A 12253-nucleotide genomic window follows, 5' to 3' on the forward strand; every position below is an offset into this window, starting at 1 on the left:
TGGAATGGTTCATGTCCTACCTGTCACATCGGACTTTCTGTATCAGCCTTGATGACTCTGTGTCCTCCACTGCTCCTCTCTCATGTGGGGTCCCACAGGGCTCCGTGCTTGGCCCTCTTTTATTTTCTCTCTATCTACTCCCACTTGGCTCCATTCTCAGGAAACATGGCATTTCCTTTCACTGTTATGCTGATGACAGCCAGATGTATGTCCCCCTCAAAAAGGCTGATTCCTACTCTGTTGAACCACTGTTAAAGTGTTTACATGACCTTAAAGCTTGGATGTCTTTAAATTTTCTGAATTTTAATGAAGAAAAGACAGAAATCATGGTCTTTGGTGGCACATCTGTGAACCCCCCCCACCCCCCCCACCCCAAGTTGATCTCGGTTCTCTAGCGCAATATTGTAGACCAATTGTAAGAAACCTCGGGGTAAAAGTGGACTCAGACCTTAAATTTGACAGCCAGATAAAAGCTGTAGTAAAATCTAGCTTTTTCCAGCTAAGGCAGCTGGCAAAGATCAAACCAGTCCTTCAGAGACAGCACTTTGAGACAGTAATCCACGCCTTTGTGACCACTCGGCTGGATTACTGTAATGCACTTTATGTGGGGGTTGCTGGGTCCTCAATTGCTCGTCTTCAACTGGTTCAAAATGCTGCTGCACGTCTTTTAACTGGCACACGCAAGTACGAGCACATTTCACCTATTTTAGCTTCACTCCACTGGCTGCCCATCCATTTTAGGATTCATTTTAAAATTCTTTTATTTACTTTTAAAGCCTTGAATGGCCTTACCCCCAATTTATCTCTTTGAGCTTCTGCACCCCTACACTCCCAGCCGATTTCTCAGGTCAGCTGATCAGCTGCTCCTGACGGTGCCTAAAGCAAGGCTTAAGCTCAGAGGGGATCAAGCGTTTTCTATCGCAGCTCCAAAACTTTGGAATTGATTGCCGCTGCACATTAGACAGGCCACCTCTCTGTCTCATTTTAAAACTCTTCTTAAAACCCACCTCTTTTCTTTGGCTTTTAACACCATGTAGAGTATTGATTTTATGTACACATTGTTGATTTTATGTACACATGTTGATTTTATGTATACACATGCATATTTTTATCCTGTGCGGGCAGTGCTTTTATTTTATTTTATTTACTTTTATTTATTTTAGTTATTTTATCTTTTTGTGCAGCACTTTGGAAACCTTGTGTTTATTTAAACCGTGCTATATAAATAAAGTGGATTGGATTGGATTGGATATGGGGAAAAGAACAAACGGCCTGGTTAGCTTGCTGCGGGGCTAGCTCGCCGGTTGGGCCCGAAGCCTGGAGAGAAAAATGTACAGCCTCAGTTAGATCTGTTATATGGCGCTTTAATTCCGTCTGTTGATTAACCTGCTCGACCAAAGTGTTATCATGTCTGGACAAGGCGGCTTGCTGCTGGTTGATGGCTCTCTGAATGGCTTTTGCAGGGTCAGCTGTTTGGCCAGAGTGTTCTGTCATGATTTTATCAAGAGCTCGGACCCAGGTGCAGATAAACCAGTCCAGAGAGAAAAGGGAAAAATTTTAACAAGTTTATTGAGAAGTTTTGTGGGGATTCCAGTGTTGCTCTGAACACTGCTCAACCGGAAGTTTCCAGAGATTAGGTTGACTCTTAGACTCCAGTAGGTGATGTCATGGATTTTCTTTCTTAACGACTTGAAAATTGAAACTAAGTTTTATAAAAATTCAAAGTTCTCAAAAGGCAGAAAAAGTCTTCAACCAAAAATGTAAAAAACAGGCAGAGGTCACGGATTTCCAAGTCCAGAGTGTTTTATTGCAAAACACAGCATCCACACTGAGCTGCTCTCCGGAGAAACAACTGACAATACAATGAAACAGCTTCCCTTTTATACATTTCAAGCTATGGGGCTCCTCCCCCAAGCTCCTCCTTTCTTTTTCATCATTTCACATGCATTTCTTCGGTTAAGTCTAATTAATTTTATTTTACCGGTGGAAAGTCCTTTTCAGAACACATTTTTTATATATTTAATCAACAAACACTTCATTACATGTCATGATTACTTTTTCTTATAAGTCATAATAACATATGCTGCTATATAATCGTCAACCATTATTTTCCAGCTATTATTATTTCAAAACACAGTTTTCAGTTTAGTTTTTATTATTTTAAAACAATGTTTTCATCCAGTAATTATGATTGTAACATTTCACATTGAACTAGGGTGCTCAAAGTTTCAGTAAATCATTACATTAATGATACTTAATACTGCTCAGGGTGTGTGTTTTAAAACCTATAGCTCCACTTTCCAAACACATTTTGTTTAACTAGGCTGGGTACATCTGCGCCAATTGTTCCTCCAACCGGCCTTATCTTGACTTTTCTGCTGCCTCTGAGGCCTAAATAACCTTGGCCATCTGCCCTTCTGTTGCTGTACTCGGAACATTAGTGATCCCAACCATCTGCTGAGCCCAAACTTTCATCTTTTCTTAGAAACTTTCCTTTGCAAAGGCTGCTCTTTAGGGTTATTCATTAACAGTCTATTCCTGCAAAGGTGCACTATCTAATCAGCCTTGTTTGTACAGCTGTACTGTTCGCAGCTCAGACCTTTCCATGTTAAAAATGGTTAGACCTTTAAACTAAGCCCTTTATTCAATGTAAAAGATGACATGCATACAACTGTAATCATATAATTTTAATCATAGGTGCACACTAATTCTCTACATTATCTCCCCTTTGATCCTAGAAGGATCAATACTAAACGGAACTACTCAAAATACCATAAGTGTAAAATGTCAAAAGTACCTTGCTATTCATTCGCATGCACATCAAACTAGAAGTAAGTCAAACCTACAATAAATCAATCCTACATCATATGGCAAACTAGAAATAAATCTAACCTACATCATAAGGCTATAGTGACCAATATAAGAGGTCATGAGTATATAAGGACAGCTTAATCAAAGAGGGATCCCCCTCTTGGCTCACTTATGAGGATTTCCCCCTGTTGCTTACTTTTTTTGTAGAAGGATTTTCTAACTTTGTTTTCTCGGCAAAGGAAAACGTCAATGTTCAAGTGGCATCTTGTGCCCCGAGGTCACTGCAATCCCCTTCGCATGGGTGTGGCCAAACACCCTTAAATAAACCAAAAAAACCTACATCACTCCTGGGCCAGGCCAGGAAAAGCACATCATCTAATGGTCAATGGACCTTCAATACATCCAACCTAAGAGTAACCATGTGGCACTCTCCTGCACAGTACTTGTACTGTCGCGTGAAGTATACAATTATATCAATATTCTTAACATAGGTATGCATAATCATCGATAATCAGCATTGTCCGTTACATCCAGTTATGGCGTTGAAGTTGATATATTAATAATAATAATAATAGCCTCCATAATTTCTGTCCATAATTTCCCCCTCCGTTCGGGCCCCCCCTTTTTGGGGGGGGTAGGGAGCCATATGCTGCAAAAATCAGCGGGTCAGCTGCCTAAACTTGTTTCTTTTTGGTTTCGATAATAGTTTTGCTGTGCATCTGGAAGTTGCAAAAACCTGCCCCTTGCAGTTTGGGATAATGGTCTGCCGTTGCACCCTTGAATTTGCTGCCTCATTTCCCAAGATTTGGTCTCTGGCAGCGTCGTTTCCCACCCCTTTTACTTTGCGTTTGTAATGGTGCGGCGCCCCTTTTCAAAGGACCGACGTTAGCTGGGGGGGGTTGCCCCAACCCTTCATAAATTTTGGCATTTATGCTTTTGGCCCAGGGGAGGGGGTTTTCAGGCTTAAAGGGTTTCGCGTTGGTTATTTTAGGCTCCAGCGGATGAGCCAAGAACTTTCCCAAAAATTGTTTTGAGCTTCAGCAAGATCAAGTTTTTATGTCATCTGCTATGCCCTTTAAAACTTTAGCCATACCCCTTGGAATGGGTGGTCCCGGGGATTTTTTATTTTTTGGGTGGGGGGGGGAAGGGTTTGGTCTTTGGGATCCTGGGGGAATTTTCCCGGTTTGTCGATCTGCAGGGCCCCAGGAACCGGTTCTTTTCTCCCTCAGCCAGGAACCCCTGTGGAAGGGAAGGGGAAGGGAGGGCTCTTCTTCATTTTTCCCTGGGCCCTCATTTCCGTTGTTGGAAAGGGCAGCTCCTGATGCCCATTTTGGGGGGTAGGAATGGCAGTCGTTTCCCCCGGGATTTTCGGGGGGCGGGGCGGGGGTGTTTTTGGGGGCCGAATCGCCCTTGGGGTTTTCCCGGGTGATGGGGGGGTTGGAAAAGTGGTTTCCCCTGTTGGTGACGGGGCCGGGGTTGTTCATGGGGGCTGCCTTTTGGGGGTCTTCTTAGGCCTGGAAAAACCCCCGGAGGTCCCGGCCCCCGGGCCCCCCCCTGCGGGAAATTTTTCGGGCTCCCTTTAAGGGGGGGGAATATGGTCCTTTTCCCCCTTAGTGATGGGCCTAACAACCCGGTTGGCCCTTTTTTTTCAGTGTAAAATTGGGAAATCCCCTCATCGGGTGGGGGTTGAAAAAAGTTTTTTGGCTTTTTTCATGAAATATCGAAATAAGGCCTCTCCCAGGGCCCAATAATCTACCTTTTGGGGCATAGTATGGCTTTTTAGATACCCGTCATAAGGTTTTTTTCTTTTATAGCAATGAATAATTTAAAATTTTTGCAAATTTGTTTACATCTACTTTGGGGAAAAGCTTTATTAGTTGTTTTTTTAAACCCATTTTTAAAAAATTTTTTTATATAAAATTTTTGTTAGTAAATAAAAGAACGTACCTGATGGGGAGGGTTTGGGGGGGAGATTTAAGTATATTTTTTAAAAGGCTTGTCCAATTGTATCTGCATTTACGGGGAAAATGTCCTGTTAACTTACAATGAGTCGTGAGATCATTTCCTTCCAAAGAGGCACGATGAAACCCAAAAGGGACTATCAAAATCATTAAATCATTACTCCTAGAGCCCCCCCAAATTGATTAAAGGGATATCTTCCCCTTTCCAAGTTGCCAACCCCATTTCCCAAAAATTTCCCCTTTATTTGAGTTTTCCCAAATTGGATTGTACCCACGGTGCTACCCCCTCATGCGTTTCTTTTCCCTTGTGGGACTCCTGTGAGGCTCCCTTTACATCTTTTATGCATGGGGAATTAATTTTACAACAATTTTCCCCCTATATGATGCTTATCCCTTGATCCCCTCCCATACGGGATTCTACCAAAAACCTATTTTGCGGGCCCCCATTTGGGAAGTGGCTTTGCAACTTTCCTTTCCCCAGATCCTTTGCCTTTTATTGGGGAAATTGAAAAACCCCTTTTGTTGATTTTTTTACCTTGGAGATTCACCCCATCTGCTATTTCGAGCTGTGTTTTGGCATTGAAACAGTTCCCCTTTTTGGGTTTTACCGGCGCCAGCCCCCCTCTTCCGTTTTTACCCAATCACTTCCTAGGAAATCTGATCTTCGGGGAAACTCCATAGGGATCTGATCCCGGGGAAATATATACTCATCTGTTGTTTTTCCATTCGTGTTTATCAGGGTACTTCTTTTAGCCGATTGGCTTTTTTCGTTAGATGTGTTCTTAAAAACCTTGGGGTTCGGCTTATTAACTTCAGTTTTTCCCGTTAGCTTTAAAGGGTTTCCCCCAAGTTCCCTTTCCCCAAAAAGAGGGGGCAGTGGGGTTTAAAACCCTTCTGGGTTTTATTGGGGCCCACACCCAAAAAAAATGTAAAACCCAAAGGGGAGATCCCTTTTGCCACTCAATATTCGATACTGCGAAACGCTTAAAGGTTTGGGAAAACTCAAGATGAATGACCCCCATCGGGTTTATTACTTTTTTCACAAGTTTGGTTTTTTTTTGAAAAAATTTTTTTTAAAAAATTTTAATATGACGGGTGGAATTTCCTTCCTCGGGGGGGTTTTGGGAAACCCATGTTTTTTTCTAATGTAAACCCAGTCAAATTCTGCTGCCCCACATTTTCCCAAAGATTTCCTTTTGTTATTCTTTTTAATTTTTTTTCCACGGGCTATACGGGAAGGGAAAAAATTCGGTTTTACCCGGTTTTTTTATTTTACTGGTGGGAGGGAGAACGTACTAAATTTTCTTTTTACGGGAAGTGGTCAACGCTCTTGGGGATTTTGGGTGTGATTTTTTTTGAAAATTTGCCGCAAGACCTCCGGGAAATCTGCATGGCACAGTGGCGAAACATTCTGTTAATTGGACAGTCACCTTTTTTTACCCCCGGGGATTATCTGAAGGGTTTTGGTTTTAAATTTTTTTTTTATTATGGGCAGGCTTTTCCCAATTCATTAAAAGGGCGTTTTTGCTGTAAACACTGATTTGGACAGAGTACTAAACCCCTTTTTGGGAAACATTTTTGTTTTCCCAGTAGGCCGTTTTTAATTTTTCTGGTTTTCCCTTTTCGGGTTTCTGTTATAATTTTCCCAATGCTATGTGCTCTTTTACTGTTTTTTATTTTTTTGTTATTTGGGGCCCTGGATAGGGTTTTTTTTTCCCTTCTTACCTCAATGATCACCACCCCCCACCCCCAAGGGCAGTCCGCGCTTTGTGGAAGCCCAAAGGGGCCAAAATTGTTTTTCCATTGAATTCCCTAAAATTTTTTCAGAAATTACATAATTATACCCTTTTAACTTTGCACATGCTTATTGAAAATACTTTCTCCATTTTTGTTGGGTAAAATTCCCCCCTTGGTTAGTAGCTAGTTTTTTACCATTCCCAAAAGGAAAAATGTCTGTTTTTGGAGAAATTTAAATGTGGGTGTTTTTGTTTTTGTATTTAAACCTTAATTAGTTCCCCCCCTTGTTAACCCAAAAAAAAGGGAAAAAACAAAAAAGAAATTAGTAAAATAAAAGAATGGGGTAATAGCCAAGGGGCCGAGGGGGAGTTGGGGGGGGGGCCCGGGTTTTCAAAACGGGGGGCCCATCTGCTTTCGGAGTAAAGGCAAAGGAAAAGGGGGGGGAAGAAAGGGGAGGGTTTTGCAGGTGGGGGTTTTGTAAAGGGTTTGACACGCCCTCCAACAGATCTGGTGGGTTTAAAAAAAGAAAACAAGTTGTCCAAGTTGGCCAAAGGATGGTCAGGGTCGGGACCCTTTCAGGCTCTGAGCGGGCGGAAGGGATTCTTCATTTTTTTTTGCCCCCCCAGAGTCAAAAAGGGGCGTTCGGGAGCTTTAAGGGAATGAAACTTTTCACCCTTTCGGGTTTCCCCCTGGCATTGGGGGACCCCCTGGCCCCCAAGGCTTTTTTCAGCCCCCCCCTTTCTGCCCCGGCTGAGGTGGACGGCGGAGAGGGGGAAATTAGTACTGATTAAAAGGGTTTTTGTGAGTGTGGTGGGGTGTTGGGGGAGGGGGGACTTTCGGCTGCCCTAGGTTCAGAAATGGCAGGGCCGTGGGGTCCTGGTCAAGTCCGGGGGGGTTGGGTCTGGGGGGAATGCCGGGGTCCCAAGTGGGTTTTTGGGGGAACCAAAAAGGGCTTTACCTTCAACTTTGGGGGCAGTGGGAGGGGGGTTAAGTAAAAACTTTTTGGGGGCCCTTTTCCCCCGAGGCTCGTTCCCTGACGTCTAAGACTGGTTATAAACCCCCACTGCCCCCAAAATTTTGGGAAACTTTCCTCTGACGTCCGCGGGAAATTGGGGGGTGTTCCTCGTGCTGGGTTGGGGGGGGCCCAGAAAAAATTTCACCTGTTGAAAAATAAGTCTGTGAATGCGTTTTTAAGGATCTGAGCTAATCCCCCAGTTTTTCGTTCAAGCTGTGCAGGGAAAAACCTCCTCCTGCTGGGGCCCTCGAACCTTTTGGGGATTTTGGTTTGGGTTTCGACCTGTAAGAATTTAATGTGGAAGAAGATGGGTTATGGGTTTTTTGGGGATCCTTTTGCATAATGCAATGGGTTTAAAGCATCAACCCAAGTCAAAGGGGTTGTTGTTTGTCAGTATTATCTTACCCAATTTTGGGGTTTTCATTTATGCCATTAGCTGTTCCACGGGGAGCCCTGGGGGGAACCGGGGGAAAGGATCACACAACCAAACTTTTGTTTTATAAAAAAAACAGTTGTAAACATCTGCCGGTTTCACCTGTGAAAAAAAAATAGGTCCGTTACAGTTTGTTATGGGGGTCAGGCTTTCCCAAAATTTCAAAGGAAAAAAAAACTTCTTTACAAAAAAAAACCGTGCCGCTGCTTGTGGTAAATTTTTTGGGCATTGGGGCATGTTCCCCCAACCGGGCAAAAACCCGAAAAACAACCACACATAAAAACCTTTTCCCCTAAACCAGGAGTAATCATGTCAACGTAGTCCATCATCAGATGGACAAAGGGGGGGGACCGTCCGGCAGGGGGGGAATGTGAAAAGGGGGTTGGGGGTGAACATCTTACCCCCACATTATATTTAGGACAGTGCGGACACAAGGCCAGCTCTCTTTGTCTACCATAGGGGGTCATTTTTAAGGTGACCACCGGGACTGCCTTTTATTTTTCGAATAATTTTGGGGGCCCGTGAAAAAATTTGACCCGGGTCCTTGCATTTTTTTAATCCGGGGGTAACGGGAGAAAAAGGGGTTAAAAAAAAAATGCCCTCGAAAAACTCCCCCAAAAACCCATCAGGGGGAAATGTGATGTCGTGCCCCCCCCCCCTTTTTGCCCCACAAAACGTTTTTCCGTTTCCAGAGACTCGGGTTTTGGGCTTCTATCAACGAAGCTAAGTTCGAAATAGGTTCACTTTCGTGTATGAACCTTTTGGCCCCTGCACTGCAGGTCCTGTGGCTTCTTTGGCCCCCTTAAATCCCCCAAAGTTTTTTTTCCCTATGGAAGGGGTGTCTTTTTGGCCTTTAATGAGGGAGCTGCACTTTTTTCGATAGCTAAGGCGATGGCAGTTGCATGCTTTTTTAATTCTACAATGCTTGAAATGGGGGTTACTGGGGTCCTTTCTTTTTTTTAACAAACCCTCGTTTTTTTTCCAAAATGCTGGGCCATTAATTATGGCAAAACCCCTTTAAAAATGGGGCAGTCAGTAAGATTGTCACTTTTTTACCAGTAGCTAGTTTAAAGCAGTGGTTTTAAAGCTTTTATTTTTGCAACCAAATTTTAGCAGAGCAAGGTTGATCTAGGCTCACTGATTGTACTTTTGGGAAAGGTCCCCCTTTTTGGGGGGGGTTGGGGCTATTCCAAAATTTCCCGCTCTGGTTTTCCCGTTTCACCTTGTACGGAGCCCGGGCTACAAACAGCGTCAGATTTAGATGGGATTTTGGGTGATTGTATTTAAAACCTCCCCTTTCCCCTTAAAGAAGGTTTGTTCCTTGAAGGGACAATCATTTTTGGGGTCCCCCCTTCTGTGGGCAGTAACCCCTTTTTTTGGCTGGATTAATCGTGGGGACAGCGTTGTATTGTTAAGTTTAGGTCCCGGAAAAACAGGGAAATTCATAACCCGTTCGACAAGTTGTGTGATCACGGAAGGTTGGGGTGGTGGGGCAGTTTCATGTAATTGATGTGTGTATACAAAAATTTCAGGGTGGCCCAAAAGTAAAAAATGAGGGCCTTTTTTTTATGCGAAGGCTGTGCTTTTCCATGCCAAACCCTGGGTTAAACAGGGAGGGGGAAACCTTCTTCGACACCATTTTAATTTTGTGCTGTAATGGAGATTGGGGGGTTTTTCCCGTTTTGGGGGGGTCTTGCTTTAATTTTCTGAAAATGATACCCTTGTCGCTCAGCCACTTAAGGTTTGGGAAAGGTTTTTCCCCTAATCTGGATTTGGGAAAAAGGGAGGAGCAAATTTGGAGATTTGTTTTTAGCAGCTGGGAAAGCCCTTCTGCTTCTTTTGCCATTGTAATTTTAGGGTGAATGGTTGGGCCCTTTACCCGCGGCTTTAATCAATTTCCCCTTTTAGTGGAGCCGTTTTGATGGCATAAAAAACAAACCCGGTCTGCTGTAAAAATTTCCAAAGCCAAGGAAAGAAAAAAACATGTGGGGCCAACAGTCCGAGGTTTGGGCATTTTTAGTTATTTGGGTTTTCCCGTTTGGGGGCGGGTTTCAATTTCACCTTTTGTCCCCCATGAGTTGGCCCCCCCAAAGGGACTCCACGTTTTTTCTGGCAGAAAATTTCAATTTTTTTTTCTTTCACACTGGGCCCCTTTAGAAAACGAAAAAAATCAGAAAAGTCATCAACATACATCAAAAAATTGTGGTTTGGGATGTCAAGGTGATTTTTGGCATTTGCCGTACACGTTTGGGAAAATTTATGGTGAGGGGGAAAAAAAGCCCTGTGGCAATCGCCGAAAAAAGTATAAAATTGTTGGCCTTTGTACGTGAATGCAAAAAAAATAATGGGAATTTTGGTGGGGGGGGTTTCACTGAAAAATGCTGGGAACACAGATCTTTTCAGGTAAACCATTTTTGTTTCCTTTGGGGGGATGTTACTTTAGTAGTGTGTGGGGTCTGGTATACTGGTATCCTTCCCCTACGATTGGGATTTAACCCCAAACTCAAGTCATGCACTTTAAACTGTTCCCTTACTTTTTGGGCTTTTTTAATTTGGAAAAAAATTTGGGGGGGTTTTTCAGGGGCTTTTTCGTTTTGGGTTTTAAGGGGCTCCTGTATTTCTAATTTTTGTTTTAATAGGTTGTTTCCCTTTACCCGCCTCTTTTTTAAAGGGGGGGGGGACGGGTTTTTTTGGGAAAAGGGTTTAAATTTCACGTTTGATTTTTTTGGTTAAAATTTTATGGGGGCTGGCTGATTTTAAATAACCCTACATCTGGTTTTTTCTTTTTTGGGCCCTAACCCGTTTGGAAAACCCGTTCAAAAATTTATTCCAAAAGTTCTGCAGCCACTGCCATTTGTTTTTTTCCCCGGAACTTTAATGTTTTTCTGCCCATTACTTTTATTTTGGTGCATGAGATTTTTTAAAAAAAAGTCCATCTTTTGACAATTTCTAATGCAGTTCCATGCAGTAAACAATCCATTCAGTGACCTGCTTGGGGTTCTTGGGGCCATGGGTTCCCCGGTCATGTTTAATATTTTTTTGTCTGGGGATCAATAATGTGACATGTGGTTTCTGGTTTTGGGTACCCGGAACCCCTTCTGCTACTTCTTTATCAGGAAAAAGTGACAACAGCTGCAGCTCCTTTTTCGGTCCCAAATATTATGTTTGCGTTTTGGGGTGACAGTTGTTTTGTTTTAATTTCTTTATTCCAACTTTTCATAGTCTTCGTGTGTTTGGGCCCCTTTTTCCCTAAAACTGGTGCAAAGGAGAGGGAGGAAGGGTTCTTTTGGGCTCTTCTTTTGATTCATTACAAGGGGGCCCCCACGTTTCCCATCCAGGGTTTGGGGGTAGGAGGTTTGGTGAAAGGGGAGTTTCAGCCAGAACACTTGGTCTTTTGATCATGGTTAATTGTTGGGGGGGTCTTTTTGCAGGTTTGTGGCATCATGCGGCTTTCCCTTTTTGTCTGTTGCTTCAAAGGTTTAAATTTCCCTTTGGGGTAAAATTTAATTTCTGCGTTGGTTTGGGTAGCACATCTTTTTACCCGCCGATTTTTGGGCGTATTTTTCTGAGTACAGTAGTGGGTTTCATACACAGTCTTTTCAAATATAATCCCTGGGAACTGGCTCCCGTCATGGGTATTTTTTTTGGGTTTTCCCCGAGAAACCCACTGTTCGAAAACTTTTATGGGTGAGGGGAGGCAGGCCAATTCCCCTTTTTTTCCAAAACAGGGTAGGGCCCCGCTCCCGTAAACAATCAAATTTAAAAAGATGATGCCCCGTCAAAATTTTTGACATCCCAAAGGTGGGTTTGTTTGTGGTCGTTGGGTTAATACAGGTTAAAAATGGCCTTTTCCAAACCGGTTTCTTTGGGAAACCCCCAAATTTCCAGTACATTTCTTGTCCCCTTCCCTAGGGGGGCTGGTTAGCCTTGGGGGGGGGCTGGGGTTACCATCCAAGGGTTTGTGGGGCAGTCTCTTTGCTGTGTCCAACTTGTCCCCATCCCCCGCTTGGAGTTTTTCCCGCTGCTGTGTCATGTTGGAACCCCGCTGGGGGCATCTGCTGGGGGGGTTTGGGGATTTAGGGGGCCTTTTGGGGGGCCCCCCTTGTGTTCCCCTCCCATCCCTTTCCCCCCGGGGGGTGGCCTCCTCGTTTTTCCCCTATTGAACCCTGCTTGTTGAGGGGCCTCCTCCTTTGGGTTTAGTGCACATGAATAGGAGGGATTGGGTTTAGGTTGGATCGGGTTTTGGCAGGGCTCCCTTCCCCACAGGGCCCGGTTTTGGGGGTTGGGAATTGCCCC

The sequence above is a fragment of the Cyprinodon tularosa genome, unplaced genomic scaffold (assembly GCF_016077235.1).
Source record: "Cyprinodon tularosa strain WSP-4 unplaced genomic scaffold, ASM1607723v1 ctg1007, whole genome shotgun sequence".
NCBI classification, from domain to species: Eukaryota; Metazoa; Chordata; class Actinopteri; order Cyprinodontiformes; family Cyprinodontidae; genus Cyprinodon; species Cyprinodon tularosa.